Genomic DNA, 17,941 nt, shown 5'->3' with positions numbered 1-17,941 from the left:
ATGTCTTTTTTCTTTTCCCAGGACTGCTAATGTACTGTAGCCAGGTATATTTGCTAATTGTTGCATGCTTTTTCCATGAATCATATCTCATTTTGATGCTAATTGCATAATAATTGAGGCATATTTTAGATTAGACAGGAGCAGTCAAATTCTATTTATACATTCTATTTATATTTATATAGTGTAAAACCAGAATAGTTTCTCTAGGATTTATTCTCCCAGTACAAAAGTTCACCTCCACTGAATAAAATAGAAGAGCGTCTCAACTTAAATAGGGTTAAATGGATCCACTGGGGGTTATAGGGCAGGGTAACAGCAGGAGACAAAAGGCTGAGTCCATAAACCATGTAGAAGAAAAATGAAACTTAATAGAAAGATTACTGTGTTAAGCAATAATTAAGATATTACATGTTCTAATGTATCTGTATTTACTGTGTGTGGTTACATGCACAAGAAAAAATACTTTAACTGTGAAGGTGGTGCAACAACAGCTGGAAGAGGTCGTCCAGAGGAGTTGTAGAGTCTTCATTTTTACAGGTATTCAGAACTCTATTGGTCATGGTCCTGAGCCAACTGCTTTAGTTGTAGGTTTGGACTATATGATCTCCAAGAGGTCTCTGTCAACCTCAACCATTTTGTAATTCTGTGAATGTGTAATTCCAGGGTCCAAAGGAAAGTTTAAGAAAAGATAAAATACACTTTTTTTTTTCCTTAAAACTTGTTGCTTTAAAGGCTTCAGCTTGCTCCAGGAACAAATAAAAGATTTTTTGCCTTATAGATTTTTTGCATGGAAAGTTGTAGTAAATGTGAAGTGAAGCAATAACACAACAAAGAAAAATTGTTGAAGGTAAATAATAAATTTGGGAATACCTTCTCCTTTCTTCCTGAATCTCATAGCCAAAGTAAATTGGCACAGCAGCAGAAATGAATGCTGGAGGAAGGTGCTACATTCAGGAAGCATTAATTCTTGTTAGCTGAAAGCATAATCAACAACCATATAGAAGAATAGAGAGTCACCAGTGTTGTTCTGCCCTTTCAAATTCTGCTGTTGCCATAATAGGTATGGTGACTCTCATATTCAGGACAACTAGCTAAACGGCAATAATAGTCAAATTCCTTCAATTTTCCCTGTAATTAGAATAATTATATATCCTACATGCCTATATCCCAAGCTGCGATCATGCTAGGAAAATAATTTTTTTTCATGAAAATCTTATTAAGCTGCATCATCATTGGTATTAATCTTTCCCTGTTAAAATCTTTTTTATTTCCAATAATTGAAGTCCAATGTATTGTGCTTTCTGTATTGCAAAATCCATTGGTATTTTCCCTCAAGGCAAAAGGTCTGAAGCAGCTGTCAGTGTAGAAAAGTCTAACTGTATAAACCATTTGAATTTCTCTTCAGTTTGATTCTAAGCAACAGCTGCTTTAATCTACTTCACAGCACATTATGTTTGTAAAACAATGCAAATTGGGCTGTGTTTCGGTGGTTGACCTGCTTGTCTGGCAAGTGTTAATTCAACAGTGGTACAGTTTTACTGTCATATTTATAAAGAACAACTGATTCATCTCCTGGGAATTCTCTGTCTGGATGTTTTCCACCTTTTGTAGTATAGTAATAGATAGACTTCTGTTGGAGTAGAAGGCATTTTCTTCCCGTGGAAACATACATATCTGACCAAATTTTTAGCTGCTGTATTTCTTGTGTAATCCAGTTAAGGGACAGAGTGATATGCGTTGTGTGTGATCTTACCTTGTGCACAGATATTTACAGAGCAGGCCTGAATGGAATATTCCTGAAAATATTTACTGTACCTAGCAGTCATCCAAGTCAGAGTAGCTATTTTTGCACAAACATCCTTTGTATGTTTCACTTACTCAGAAAAGATTAAAAAACACCAAGAATTTTTTCCTGTCTGCTTTAATATTTTATTTTCAGAAACCTGATATGAATAAATGTATGGTTTCATTTTATTCTTAGTGTATGCCTAAGATGTGTGCCCTTTCTATTTCCACAGTATTCCTTTAATTTGCTATTTTTCCCCCAGCCAGTTTTAAATAGTTTATATTTCAATTAAGCTTGAGATAGATGTGAGCAAAACCATTTGAGAATAGTTTTGCAAATTCTGATTGACTTTTCTCATCTTATGCTCATATGTTCATACATCTTTGCTGTTCAATGAATTTTAGGTGCTTGCTTATTTGAAGAGCAGGGAATTTCTACTTTTTAAGTGAATATACTCATATATGTAACAAACATGCAGGTGGAAAAAGCTGTCCAATGGTGTGCTGTTACAGTAGTTGCTGCTATTACAGACATCAAAACTTCTTAACTTTGTTTATAACATTTTTAGACACCTAAAAGTAATGCAGTGCCAATACACGGTCAGGAGAACACTGACAGGCAAGCTGTGGTAGGTCTTGCTGAACTAGTTAAATCAGCACTTCTTCCAAGAAGATATGGCTCCCAATTAAAGAGATGGCAGAATAGAGCATTTTACTGCACCTCAGCTGTTCCATTTTACAGCCCTGTACATGAGCTTAACTGAGCAATAGAAGTTGTTTTGCAGTAAGACACCAGATTATGAGCTGGAGCAGCTGAGGTGCAGCAGGTTTTGCTGTATCTGGAACAGAAGCAAGAATTTCTGGCAGAGGGTCAATAACAAACAGCTGGGATGGGGCGAGAAGAGGCAGTAAGGTCTTAGCCACCACAGCTGTTTGCTTAGTGAATGTGAGTCAGAGCCTTGAGAGAAGCATATATTCAAAAACAGTTGAATAGTTCATGAACAACCTGTAGCCTGAAATACATTCACAGGGAGTATTTGCTGGACAGCTGAAAAAGATGAGTAAAAGTACCCATGTCTGCTCTTGGATCACTTGCACAGAGAACAGAAGGCTATATCTGTAGTATAAAATTTTCTTTATGAAGTTCAAGGTCTTGTACCTGGAGTGTGAAGGTAAAATATTTTGAATGGAAGTTGGTTTTGTAGGGTGTGTCCTTGTAACCAGTATGTCCCTGGCACTTTGCAAAATGAAATCCATTCAATGTTCCTCTGAAAATGGTGCTTGCCACGTACGGTACTGACATAGTTTATTAGGAAATACCATAAAAGAATTCAGAGGATATTGAGGAAAAGAAAAAACTATGACATCAGCCAAAAAGACTCTCAGTGTCAAAATATTCACTCTGTTTTTACCTCTTTTCTTCTGATAATTCCTGAACCTTGTCTACAGAGAGGCACTCACAGATCTTTATTTATTTATTAACATGCATATCTATAAAACATGTGACCTCTGCCCAAGCACCTGGTTGGATTTCCATTCAAAAAAATCTAATAAATAATTCACAACATATTACCAACAACTCTAGAGAAAAGAAAATCATGAAGCTAATTAATATCCAAGAGTGTAAAAGCCCTCTAGAAACTTCAGGTGTAACCAATTTCCCCACTAAGTCTCCTAAGAAAAGAAGTATGTGGATTTTCTTATGAAGAAACACAAAAAAGCTTTGCTCTGTGCCCTAAAGTCTAGAAGGACTAGCAGTCCAGCTGGAAACAAGTTCTAGAGCTGAGCATTTTTCCTGGCAAATATTTTCCTGTCCATTACTGGAACTGGAACTGACAACAGAAACACTCCAGGTGAACTCAATGGCTTAAAAGACAAAGCAAAGAAAAAAACATGTCCCAGACCACTTAGGCCTTTGTAACTTATGCCAACATGTTCAGTGTTATTGCTCCACAAACAAAACTTTATAGACTGCTTTAATAAAAAATGCACTCGGAACTAAGAGTAAAATGGCCATGGAGTTCATTTATGACGCAATAAAAGTGAATTAGTCACGGAGCAATACTATCAGGCAAAATCAAGTCAGATTTACTTATTCAAACACTTTACTACCTGGAAAGTAAAAGACAATAATTTGTAAAAAGTTTTATGTCTTGACAATAAAACCTTTAAACAGCCAGATACATTATCTTGCATTTAACGTAGGGGCAAACAAGCTAAAAGCTGTTTAGAAACCTGCAGAACTCAATGACTTATACAGTAAGAGTCCAGCAGATGAGTAAAATTTATAGAGATCTGCTGACATAGGCTGGATGATTCAGACCTTGTGACACATGCCCTCGTGTTAAAGCTCAAGAAGCTGACACTGGTCAGAGATTTGCAGGGTTGCAAATGTGCAGGACTTCTCTATGCAGTTCAAACCTGTTGGGTGCAGTACTATTTCAGCAGCTGCTTTGCTCCTTTGGTCTCATTAGGAAGGGAAATCTTTCTTTGTCCTGTAGGGATACTTTTCCACAATTCCTTTATGACTCTCTGCCCTTTCCCCCCCGCCAGACCATTATTGTCTAATGGGAAACAATGGCATTGTTTGATGGGGGCTTTACCACTCACTGAAGATGGTGGAAACTCATGTCCTTAGTTCTACGTTAGGGCAATTGTGTTGGAGAAATGAATTTCAAAATGTCTAAGGGGAGTTTAGAAGACATTGCTGAATCTTGGGAAGAATTACGGAGAAACACTGGGTATATAGAGAGGACACAATGGTAGGTGAGAAGGAAAAATACACTGCTTCTACGCAATCCCGAAACATTCAAAATGCATAACTAATCAAAACTCCCATAAAATTCTAATTCATTTAGAAAATTTTCTGCTGTGTACCTCATTCAATAAAATCTCAGAACTGCTGATGTCCAGTGGCCTGTAAAGCCTAAAATACAGGAAAAATCCGAAAATCCCCCTTCCTAGTGACACAAAAGTAATTATTCCCTCTTATCAAACAAAAGACAAATTCTATTATTTGTCTTCTCCTATGTCTGCTGACTAAAATCACTGCCATGGGTACAGCCCCTACAGTGCAGATGGGCCAAGCTAAGGAGGACCTGCTGAGAGGAGTTCTGCTCTACTTGCTTCCCAGCTCTGTAATTTGTGGATAGGTGTCTATTCAAACACCCTTTTGGATAAAATCAAACAGCTTGGAGTTATCTATGCATTTATATTCAGTGTAGGACCATTGCTTAAAAATGACAGAACAAATTTACTCAGAGCATATCCAGAGCATTCTTTGTGTTCGAGCTTGTGCCTTACTTCATAAAGAAGCTGATATGAGGTTGTTTATTGCCTGTTTGCTAGAAATGCAGCTCATTATTCTGAGATCACACCTTCAGAAGCACAGATTTTTTACCACATCTTTTCTGTTGACTCTGACCTGAGTTTTCCTGATAATCAGGCTGATGGTATAAACCCACTCTCCTCAGCACAGACATTTCTGTTTTATTTGCTTCTTTTTTTTACAACCAAGTGATCATTCTTACACAAATAGCAATAGCAGTTAATTTGAGATGTGTTCCCTAGCACTATGAACAGCATGGGTGTCTTTTTTTTCTCTTTCCTGAAGGATGTTTTGAGTTGGTACCAGTGCCACCTGAAGTGTCTGTCACCTTACAACCACCGTCTGTCCTACCTGCAAATTCAGCAGGAACAAAGCACAGATAAAACAGAGAGGAACCTCTCCATGAGGTCCTTCCTGCTGCATTGCTTCATCAATGTTTAAGGATAGGGAAGGACCTGCTGTGGGGCCCCGTGGATGGTGCAACAAAGCCTGCAGACCTCACAGGTCCAGATTGGCTCCCAGGAGGGCACTGACTACCAGCCCCTCATGAGGAGGGCCTGAGACACCAGAAACCCTCTTGTGCTTCCCAGCAATCTCCTAAAGCAGCCATGCTGCCCAAGAATTCTCAGGGAAAACTCCCCAGGGTTGTGAATACAGCTACAATCTTTAGTCCAGCAGTCTCTGTACTGGTCAATAAGAGATGATGTGCTGACTTGAAGCAGTATTTACTCCTGTTATCTCTTGCTTTTATATTTTTCTGTACAGATTGTAACTCTACAGACAGCATATTAAGAGTCTATGTAGAATATTTCTGCTACCACAGATATGATCGCCAAATCTTTGTTGTGCAACTCCTTTCTGATCCTCCATAAAATCTCTTGCTCTTTGTACTTCAGAATGTGGCACAGACATCCACTGATATCAGTGACCTTTCAAATCCCATCCCAGAGTTTTCCCAAAGGACAGATAAATCAGTCTACCAACACTGTGACAGTCAGAAATGTAAGCTTTATATCAGTAAATGACATTCACTGTGTTTCTTCCAGTAGGCTCCTTGTACAGGGCACTGAAGGTCTGCTCCACTGCGTTATGCATAATCATGACTAAGACCAAACAGAATATTCCATTACTTGAGAGTGTCAAGACATCTATCTTTTTAGAATGGCATGGGCATGTTGAACTGTGATTAAGATCTTTGCTCCTCGTTGAGATATTTCCAAAGCTCTAGCAAAAAAAGCTTGCAAAAATACAGATGAATACCTTTATTCAGCCTCCTGGGATAAAATTAGATCTCGCATAGATTTATGCTGCTCTTGAATTTTCTGAATTCAGTCATTTTTTGTGAAACACAAGGGTGATTCTTAACTAACTTCACCCCAGATAAAGTTAAGTGTGTATACAGTTAAGTGTAATGCAAAAGAGTGGGCAGATGGGCTCCCTGCCAAAAGAATGGAGGCAAGTCTAGTTCGCAATTTAGCTTCTTCTAAACCAGATGTTTAAGTCATCGCAGCAGAGCACCCTGAAAGTGGCTCTCTCTACTGTGTAACAAGGCCTTCCAGAAAATTAAGACCTCCTACTATTTGACAAGTTCAATCCACCCTAGCTCTAAGAAACGCAATCCCTATTTTATACACTTAGGCCATCCCATGTGTTATTTCTATTATTGTATCTCTGTTTTACTGGACCAGATTTAATAGAGTTGTAATTTAGTGGAAAAATATTAGCCATGAGAAAGTATTGACAACAAGCTGTGAGCAGCTGGCAGGAATGACCAATCTTTTTCCCTGAAGCATTTTGTAAGATTAACAGGAAATTGGTAGAGGCAGGAGGCAAGGAACGAACTTGGTTAAAGCCGGTACCACTGAAGGTGTCATCATGGTTAGAGTTGTGTGTATGGAAAACAAAACCCTGAGTTCACAAATAATAACAAAACTGCCTACAAGCCTTTCTAGGGCACATTTATGAATTTAAGTTTACTTTTACGTATCTCATAATTTTTTGCTTCTAACAATTTTTGTGTAAGCATCATGGTCTATGAATTCATCTACCCACATAAAGATAGAGGAAAAAGTTAGTATGAACTCAGTGCATTAAAGGAATCAAGTACTTCACAGAGGAAACAGACCGCATTTCAACTTATTTACTAGTGAGTGAACAAAACGTTATAGCAGAGGATTTATTATAATGCAGAAAGTAAAGATGGGTAAGAATCTGATTTTAAAAATTGCTGAGTGACAAAAAGGCTGTTTGGGAATGATAGACTCCATGGGAAACATGAAATACTGTGCAAAAACTGCACTTACAACAGTGTCTGTCATGGCACTGCCCATGGGACTAAATAAATACAACAGCTACACTCACTTCCATTACCTCTGATTTTCCTTTGGTTTCTAAGACTAAACTGAATGATGAAATTTTCTGCAAATATAACATTTTCCTTCCTTCAAATGCTTTCTGGTATATCTGCCGGTGCTTATCATCACAGTAATTTGTCAATAAAGAAAAAAAGACACGTAGTATTTCAGTCCTTGGTGCACTATTTCTTTAATCTGGTTCTTTGCTATAGAAAGTTCAGTCAGATGTTAACTACTATGAGCTACTGAAGTGATAACAAACAAATATTACTGAAAAGCTTTGCAGCTCAGGGATCAAGTTTATGGCATTATTCTTTTGTGATGTCTGGTTCAAAGCTTGTGAATAGCCAACACAATAGTAAAATTAGGTAACAGGTAGAATAAAAAACCTGTCTTGAATATTTCACACTTGCTTGTGTCATGTCTGCAAGATTTTTCTTTTTCTTCCTGCTGTGGATTGGTGTCTGCTTTAGCTACAGATCTGACAGGACATGCTCTAGATACCTAAGCAGAAGCATGCAAACCAGTGTTGTGCAATCCTGGATACCGTTGGAGGCAAAAGCAATAGTTCCGGTGTACCTCAACAATGGCTGTGACACAGCTGCTTCTGTGCTACACAGCTTGAGTTGTTGGGATGAGGAATACACTTTTTGACCAGAAGCATTACATTTTGGAGACTGGTCCCTTGATGCACAAAATGAAATTTCCCCGCTTCCAAAGTGCTGAAGGCTACATGCCAGGTGGTAACTACAGTTAATGGAGAGACTTAGGAAGTTTAGAGTTCACTTCCTCTCCTCTCAGATCAGAAATCTGATATAGGCATGATGAATGAATTTGCCTTTGTCTCTCTATTGACAAGCAAGGATGTAAATGGCCACTTTCTTCAGCTCACGTGTGTATGTGTAACTTTAGATGTTATGGCTTCTGTTCATTGAGGCTTACTCACCATAGTAATTTACTTCGGTAAGTCACTGATTTTAAAGTATTTCCAACAAGGATGACAGTTGCTAATGTGACTGTAAGCCCACAGAGGGTCAGGATGACTGTGTCTGATCTGGACTAGATACTTACTCACTCTCTCAGTTTCTTTAATGTGTTTCATAAGATCAGACTTCACACAGCACCTTCTTTGTCTTGGTCCAGAGCCATGCCTATTAAAAATGATATCTTACTGGTACAGTAAAAGCTCCATTTACTAGTGTGCTGAACATTTATTTTTTTCTTCTTATTATAAAGAGATTGCTGGTAAGCCTAAAATTAGATCTATCAGTTCTGTCTTTTTGTTTGTGAATATATATGAGCTCATCACACGAGCCCTCTGTTCTGCCTGTCCAGTCAGTTCTTGTAAGTATAGACACTGAAGCAAATATCATAATAAGAGTCATGCTCTCAAGTCTCACATACTTCACTACCTTGCCTGCACACAAAGGTGAAGCAGAGTGGAGTGGTAGGGTGGTGTGACCTGCACATATCTGTACATGCCTTATTCCCCCGGGTTTGCTGTGGCCACGATACCATGAGGAAAACTGAATTTTAGCAGTACTGCGCATTGTCACTGGGGGGAATCTTGGTTCTGTAGGGCAGTGAAAAAAATAACATCATCAAATGGATGGATGCTTAAAAATGGGACCTATCATTCTTCATAATGTCAATCTTAACTTGAACTCAGTCCTTCTTCCAAACATGCAGAGCTATGAATGACACGAAGGATTCACATTTGGCTGGTGGCTGGCAGCCACAGCGTACAGAGGCAGAGTGCAGCTATTGTTTTGTATTGATGTAACGTTATTACAGAGCTGCTTAATGTTTTGCAGAGAACCTGGAGGGGAAAAAATCACAATGGGTGTTAAAATCAAGCCTACTGGGAAAATAATTATATCTCTTGCCCATAATCTTAAAACCTCTGTAACTCAGCTTCTGTGATCTTGTATCTCTTGCCAGCAGAAAATGTTAAGAGCTTTATCTCTCTTCCTTTTTCCATTTCATAGTGCTCCATTGGAAGGTGGAGAATATTCTTTATAGAAAGACAGGATATCACTATTTTGTTCTGTGTTGCCTATGATTGTAGAGATCGGACTCAATTGTGGCCGGTGTTCAGCCTTGTACATGCATGAGGTTACGTATTAAAGAAAATAGAAGTCTGTGAATCATTCCTCAAGCTCTGGATTATTTTCTAAAGCACTCCAAGAAGATCTCGTAAGACTTAGAAAAATTGCCAGTACATTCCCAGCACTCTAAAGGCATTCTGAGGCATAATATGGAAAAAAACCAAACGTTGAAATTTCAACTGTCAGGCTTGCTGTGGAATATTGATGCAGATGTTCAACTTAGTAATGGAGGATGTGGATGAAGGGACAGAGTGTACTTTCATCAAATGTTCTGATGATACAAAACTGTGAGGAGTTGCTGATAGACCAGAAAGCTATATTGCCATTCAAAGGGACATTGACAGGCTGGAGACTTGAGCAGAAAGGAACATCATGATATTCAACAAAGGCAGATGCAGGGTCCTGCACCTGGGGAGGAATAACCCCAGGTACCAGCACAGGCTGGGGGCTGACCTGCTGGAAAGCAGCTCTGTGAAAAAGGAGCTGGGGGTCTTGGCAGACAACAAGATGCCTATAAGCGAGAAGTTCGTCCTCATGGCCAAGAAGGCCAATGAGATCCTGGGGAAGAGCATTGCCAGCAGGATGAGGGAAGTGATCCTGCCCCTCTCCTCAGCTTTAGTGAGGCCACATTTGGAGTCCTATGTCCAGTTCTGGGTTCCTCAGGACAAGAAAGACTAGGAATTACTGGAAAGAATTCAGCAGAAGTCTGCAAAGATGTTTAGGGGACAGGAGCATCTATCTTATAAGGAAAGACCAAGTGAGCTGGGCTTGTTTAGCCTGGAAAAAGAGGACTGAGAAGGGATAGTATCAATGCATATGAATATCTTAAGAGAGGGTGTCAAGAGGATGGGGCCAGAGGTGTCCAGTAATAGGATAAGGGTCAACGGGCCCAATTTGTAACACAGGAAGTTCCATCTGATGATGCGGAAAAAGTCTTTTGCCTAGAAAGTGAAAAAACGCAAGAACAGTCTGCCCAGAGAGGTGGTTTCTCCTCTGGAGATGTTTAAACCTGCTTGGACATGATCCTGTGCAACCTGCTCCAGGTGAACCTATCATAGTGTGTGTGGGGATTAGACTAGATAATCTTTAGACATCCCCTCTATTCTATGATTAAGATATATGTAATGAAATATGAAATAGTTGAGTAAGTAAAGTAAGATATCATATCTGTATGAGCTACAGATCAGGTAGACCTTAAGAAGCCGTTAAGTCATTATTTTTTTTAATTTGTTTGTTTTTGTTAAAGATCTGTTAACCCCCCCACACACACACTCCACACCCCGCCTGCTAAAAGATCAAAAGAAAATGGTTGGGATGACAGTGAGGCAAGACAGAGGTTTTTTTCTTTGCTTGTTTTCAGCACTGGACAGCAGAGTGAATGCTTAAAGCTAGATGCCTGAAATTAAAATGGTCCAGGGCTTAAAATAAGGTAATCCTTTCCTCAAACAGAAATCTTATGATAAAATGAAAATGATTTGCAATTTCTGTAAGAGTAGTTTTCTAATAGCCTGTTGGTGACATCGGTAGACAAAGGCAGCCTTGTATCACAGCATAAGTGTAGTGCATATATTGAATTTTGTGGGTATAAAATCATGTCTCATGTATTCTCCCATGTGAGGTGCCCACATCAGGGCAGAGATTGAAAAGGCCAAAGACTTGATGAAATGCTGGTGTTTTGTCAAAGAGTAAAGAGCAAAGCACAGCTTATGTCCAAAGAATAAATTAAGAAACAACTCCATGTTTGAGACTCTAACTGATTCACTGGAGACGGAAAAGTGGAGACAGACGGAAGGACACACAAAATCTCAAAACATGAATCTAAGAGCCTAAACTACTTGTAGAATAAAAAAAAAAAAGGCAATTTTCTGCAAAATGCTAACAAATCCAACAGAGTTTTTAAAGGTACCTTCTCAATTAGGTGACCATCAGCATATTTTGGTGCTGCTTATGCCAAAGTCTACAGTGCACTGGTGATTCTAGCTGACAGTAGAGTCTAACTGACAGTGAGAGAAGACTGACAGATGCTTTTTTTGCCTGCTGAGAACTACAGTTGTATGGAACTCTCTGGACTATTTGAAATAATGATGTGTTACCCAGAAATTATGCTGTTCTCAGTTAAATACTCCTCTCTGTTTCTTAGGGTAAGGGAGAAAATGTGCCTCATCTTGGAGTAAAAGCAGATTTTGCTGTACGCCACCAGGAAATCAAATTTGTATTCTTTATGAGGAGGCCTCCCTGTTGGGCACTTTAACAGCTCAAAGTCAACCATCATCTGCGGGTCTCTGAGGCAGTTTTCTTCCATCAGATGAAGACAAACAAAAATCTTACAATCATTCATCCCCATTCTAAGTGATGTGGCGGCTAATAATTTGGAAGCAATATTAAAAGGGTCTCCTGCCCCACTGATATTAAAGATTGAGTGGAAGATGATACAAAAACAGTGGAGTGTACACTAAGTACTGCCTGGGAGCATGAGACATCACCTGTAGACTGTCATTCCACTACTCCAATGGAAAAAGACATCTGCTGACCTATTAAGCGTAGGCAAAACCATGCAGAATAGGTTTCTGGCTAGCCCCACAAACTTATCCTAGGGGTCTAGATGAGGTTCCTTTGTCTGCAAGGATCTCTTGATAGGGAATGCAAGATGAAGATATAATTCCTGAAGCCATGACTAGCACCCTTTTACTTTGAATAAAAACCTTCCAGAGTGAGAGACAGACAGTGGTCTTAATGAGAGGAGAATCCTAACTGTGTCTACGTTTACTTGTTTGGGTGCCACTTAATGCCTTTCTTTGTCTATTTAAGTTGTCTTTCAAAATCTTCCACAAGCTTTATACTGGCAAATGGAAAGACAAGGCCTTGATGCTAGTCATGTGGGCTCTTGGGTCATGACACATTTTGTGACAAACTCTCCAGCTATGCTTTTCTCTTAACAATGAGGAATGGTTTTCTCAATAATAAGTTATCTAAAATCAAGACTAATTCAGACAAAATTAAAACTAGATTGATGTTTTATTCAGAGATTTCTAGTCTGTTCCCTCCTTCCTCCCATCTATAGGAAAGGAAGGTAAGATAAGGTACCAGTACAGCAGAACACATTTCCTTCCTGCTGACCTCTGATTCCTACAGGCAGAGTGCAGGTGGGAAAATTCATCACCTCTCTTCTCATTCCTCCTTCTCAGTTCAGGGAAGGGAGACTCTGGGCATAAGAGAATCCTTTTCCCCACATGTCTTAGATACAAAATGCTGTCAACCTTGATGTGGATGTATTAGTTTAATAGTGACTACAGAAGATGGTATTTCAGCCCTCTAAGAGACAAATGTTTTCTCAAAGGGCTCTGTATAGTCCCTCTGTAGATAGCTGTAGCGGGTTCAGTTTGTAAACCAGGCAGAAACACCAATTAAGTGTAGTGGTTTGGTTCAAAATATCCATTACTTACTTATTTACCTTCTGTGAGATAAGAATTAGGAGAAAGCAAAGCAGGCACAAAACTTAAAAGAATATAAAGAAGCTTATTAATAGACCTAAAAGAAAGAAAAAAAAGTCAGACAAAACCTTCAGAACACTTCTCCTCCCCCCACCTTTCTCTCTTCTCCCACTGACAATGTAAAAAGACGACCCTTGAGATTTTCAGTCAGTTTACCACTTCTATAATAACCTTTTTCAGTTCACTTAGGGAGAGGAGTCTCTCTTGCTCATGCTATGGAGACATCTCCATAAGAAGTTCTTTCATGGCTTCAATGTCACAGCCAGACAGCCGCCTGGGTTGGTTCCCTGGTTGCACGTGAAAGTCTCTTCCCTCGTCTTACAGCTTTCCCCACAACTGCTTTCGAGGGTCCAGTCTTGAGCTACTGGGGTACCATTTTAAGGATGAGCTGTTCTCATGATAGGTTCTCTTCACCTATCTCTGGGAGCATCTTCATCTCTAGGAATAGAGGCCCTCCCCCTCCCCTGGGAGCAAAGGTCTTCATCACTTTCATCTCTAGGAACAGAGGTCTTCTCCTTCCCTGGGAGCAAGGGTCCTCATCAAATTACAGCTACTGTCATTTGCTTATTTCAGCACAGGTACTTTTGCTCACAATTAGAGTAATTAATTTTTTCAGCACAGGTACTTTTGCTCACCATTGCAATTTGAACGCTCCACTCCCCCATGCTTTCATAAAATTACAACAGGTACTCTCATGTATCATAGTCCATCACCATAGCTTTACAACAGAATATCAGCTTCTAGGCTTGAAGCATCTCCTCTTTCTCCTCTCTCAGGGTTTCAGCCCTTCCTTTTTTACTGACTTTGGTGTCTCTGTAGTGTTTTCTTCACTTGCCTCCACATTTCCTCTTCCTCTGGCTCGGGAGAGGATTGATGTCTGCAGGCTTCATCTGTTCTGGAGGAAACTTACAGCACTAAAGGGTAAATCTCACTCGGGCTTTGCAGCTGGAATTCGCTTGTCACTGTTGGTCACATGATCCTTGCCAGACAGCGGGCCAGCGGTCTCAGATGAGCCCCGGCCTCGCCAGGGGCTGCCTGCACGGAGCAGGGCTGTTGGGGGGGCCGCAGATGGAACTGGGCCATGCCTTGGACGACCTGGCCAGGCCAAGCAAGGCCCGGCCTGGCCCCGCTGGGCTGCCTGCAGGCCCCCCCTCCTACCTGTCTGAAAGCCGGAAGACAAGAAGAGCTTTCCAGGGGCTTGTTAGTTCTTAAATGTGGACCACAGAGGCGTGTCAAGCTTCTTAAGTGGCTTAAAAAGTTGCCAATATTCAAACTAGCCAGTTGATTGGTTCTGTCAGGTCATAGAGGAAGCTGTAAGCACTTCTTTGCAAGAGAATCACTTCCATGGCTGATGCCTTCTTCACTAAAAACCCAAACTATACTAAACCATGACAATAGCTAAGAGTTACAAGTGTTTTCAAAGGATGATTCCTTGAATCATAGAATGGTTTATGCAGGAAGGGACCTTTAAAGGCCATCTAGTTCCAAACCCCCTGCCATGGGCAGGGACACCTTTTGCTAGACCAGATTTCTGAAAGCCACATCCAACCTGGCTTTGAGCATTAGTAGGGATGGGACATTCATAACTTCTCTGGGCAACTCTTTCTCTGGTTAGCACCACCCTCACAATAAAGAATTTCTTCCTTATATCTAATGCAAACCTACACTCTTTCAGTTTAAAACCATTTCACCTGTCCCATCACTACATACCACTGTGCAAAGTCCTTCTCCAGACCTCCTGTAGGCTTCCTAATGGAAGGGGCTATAAGCTCTGATTCCTGGAGTCTTCATCTCTCCATAATGAACAAGTCCAACTCTCTCAGCTTGTCTTCATAACAGAGGTGCCCCAGCCCTTTGATCATCTTTTTTGTCCTCCTTTGGACTTGGTCCAACTTGGTCCATGTCCTACCTGTGTTGAGGACCCCAGAGCTGGATGCAGCACTGCAGGTGGAATCTCACCAGAGTAGAGTAGAGAGGCACAATAATCCCCCTTGACCTGCAGCCCACCACATGGTTGGTTTTCTGGGCTGCCAGTGCACATTACTGGCTTGTGTTGTGCTTTTTGTCAACCAAAACCCCCAAGCTTTTTTCTTCAGGGTTTCTCTCAATCCATAATCAAAAATTAAGTGTGTAGAACAGAGATGGGATGAACCCTCTAGAGGAGCAATGTTCTCTGCACTGTCTGTTCAAATAACATAAATGATGACAGTCTCGGACTAGAGGTTTCAATTTTGCAAGGCTGCAGTTAGCTGAGGTGAACCCTATCTAAACTTAAAATTCCAACCACACAGTATCCAGAGCAGCACTTTAAATGATAAATATGGCTGAGTTAAACCCATGTGCCTATTGAAACAAAAAGGAAGACATCCATAAAGAAATTTTGGAATTACTAATCTGCCTAGTGGAAGCTGACAAAAATCATCATCCAATAATCAGACATTTACAGGCTGGTTTGTTTTTTTAATTTTTTTTCCCTGCAGATGAGTCATTTGCATGAATAGTCCAAAAACTAGAGTCCTGTTTTTCCTGTTCAAACACAATTTGAATCCTTTAAATTTCTTTTGAGGAAGAACTTCAGTGCTTTCTGATTTTTAATGCAATGTTGCCTTGAGTAATGATTTAATTGTTTAAACAGTCCAAAAATGCAAAAACTGCCTCTAAGCTAGGCCTTATTTAATGAACAGCAAGAAAAGCTGTTGCAATATATGTTACAGAATTAGCTTCATTGTGGTGAGATCACCAATTCCCTTGTCCTCCTCAGCAGTCTAGCCATTGTTTTCCATGGAACAAATCCTGCCATCTATACTCAAAATTTAATCAGGACAAAAGACACAATAACAACACTAAGAGCAACTTCTGGCAGTGCTCTTCATAACCTGAAGCTGTTTTGTTTTCCTGGCAGTATCGTGCTCCATTTTGCTTGACATGATGATAAAGCTCAGCAAAAGGCAGCGCTGTGGATCCTGAGGAAAGCCGACCCACATCCCTGTCTGCCCACTCTCAGAAGAGGGATGAGAAGGCTTCACTCATTACCTTTACCTCTTTTTAAGGATAGCAGCACAAGAGAGTTTTTTTGAACAGAACATTATGTGTTATCTCTGTGCTTTTAAGTCAGATCTTCTAAAATCCCCTGCCCATTTCTTTTCAGGTGACATTGGCCTCTTCTTCCACAAAGCCTCACCCTGTTTTATCTCCCCTCCCTACCCATAGTTCTTCTTCTCTGCATCGATCTCTTGCCACAGTGACAGTCCTCTTGTTTCCATTAATTGAACTTTGATGGTGTTGAAATAAAGAAAATATCACTGTGTTGGTGTACTGCTGTGCACTGCTTTGGGTAAAAATACACTTTTTTTTCTTTCTGCTATTCAATGCTTCTCTTATTTTAGTGCTCAGTGCTGTCATCTCTTCACTTGCTTCCTCCAACTTGAGTCTCAGCAGAAAGCAGGAAAGGCAGTCAGCTTTTAGCTCAGGATGACCACTCAAATATATAGAAAGAATCAAAGCTTAGTTTCATAATATGGCAGCTATTTTGTTCCTTTTCTCAGAATCAGAAGTGCTGAGAATTGCAGAGCAGGCACCGTTGTTCTCCCCGACTTGCTGCAAGCTGCAGTTTGTTGGGCTTTTAAGTGACTCTTTGATTCCACATGAGTAGTTCATGATAAAGGAAGTGATTCAGTGCCCAAAACTCCTATTATCAGGAATGTACAATCTCTTAAGTAAGTCCCTTCTCCTGGATGAAGATAGTGAAGTTGTTAAAAAACTCAAACAAAATAATCCTGCCTATGTTGTAATTAAAAGCCCAAGAGATAACGTGAGTGCCATGCATTTCTTGGGCTGTCAACTGTAAAACAAACACTATCTTCTGCTTTATTGCATGATTTATTTCATTTTTATCTGCTTAAAAAATACTCTTTAGGGATGAGCTGCAGGAGAATGACTTTTGGACAGCTATGGGGCAAAATGAGCACACAATGAAGGGTGACCTTTCAAAGGGAGATTATCTATAAATAGCAATGGTTATCCCTCACAGCCTTCTGACATAAGCCTGCTGGGAGTATGAAAAAGGAGACCCTTTCCACCAGTTCCTCCAACATGATTTTAGATTGGCACATGACACATTTTGGCCATGAATAGCTGATAAGAATTTGCAAAGGGATCAAGCAAAAAGCCTTAGCAGCTGTCTGGCTGTTGATATTCCCCTGGGTTTAAAAATTAGCTCAGAGCTTCCTTCTCTTTGCCCATGAACAATGGCATACACTTTACTATAAAGGTATATTAAGATTTTATGTTTGAAATATGTCACTTTGTGAGCTCATCTATTAAAAAATTAACTATAGCAAATTAGCCAAGCAGTCTCAGCAGAATTTGTTCAAACACCAAAGGGCTTTAGGATCAGACTGCAGTTCTTAACTACTGTTTTAACTTCTGCTCTGCACCATGGATCCATCAAATCCTTTATTTGGAATGAGGAAGAATTGGTATTCCTGGCCATTCACTGTTTTTAAAGAGGTGAGTGAATTTATCAGGAAAAGATAATGGACTGTTCTGTTTGTAATGCATATCCTTTGCTTATTTGCCCTGTAATATTGTCATAAAATAGTATTTCAGAGATTCTATTTTTGAAGCTTTCATATGAAGGATAATCTGCAAAGGGACAGAGCATAGAAGATGACAGTTTTAAATGGTCAGATGTGATCAGTGTCTGAACACTTGTGTGTTTGTTGCATGCTTACGTATCTGTATGGTGTTTTAAGGTGCATCCTGTGTGCAGCCAGACATTACCAGCAGCCCTTCCACAAAAGGTAGAACTGCTCTGTGTTCCTAACTGCTGTGGCTTCATGTATGTAGGATAACTATTCTGATAGAAACAAAGCC

Source organism: Corvus hawaiiensis, chromosome 4, assembly GCF_020740725.1.
Source record: "Corvus hawaiiensis isolate bCorHaw1 chromosome 4, bCorHaw1.pri.cur, whole genome shotgun sequence".
NCBI lineage: Eukaryota > Metazoa > Chordata > Aves > Passeriformes > Corvidae > Corvus > Corvus hawaiiensis.
The sequence above is the reverse complement of the archived record's forward strand: the minus strand, read 5'-3'. Positions refer to the sequence as shown.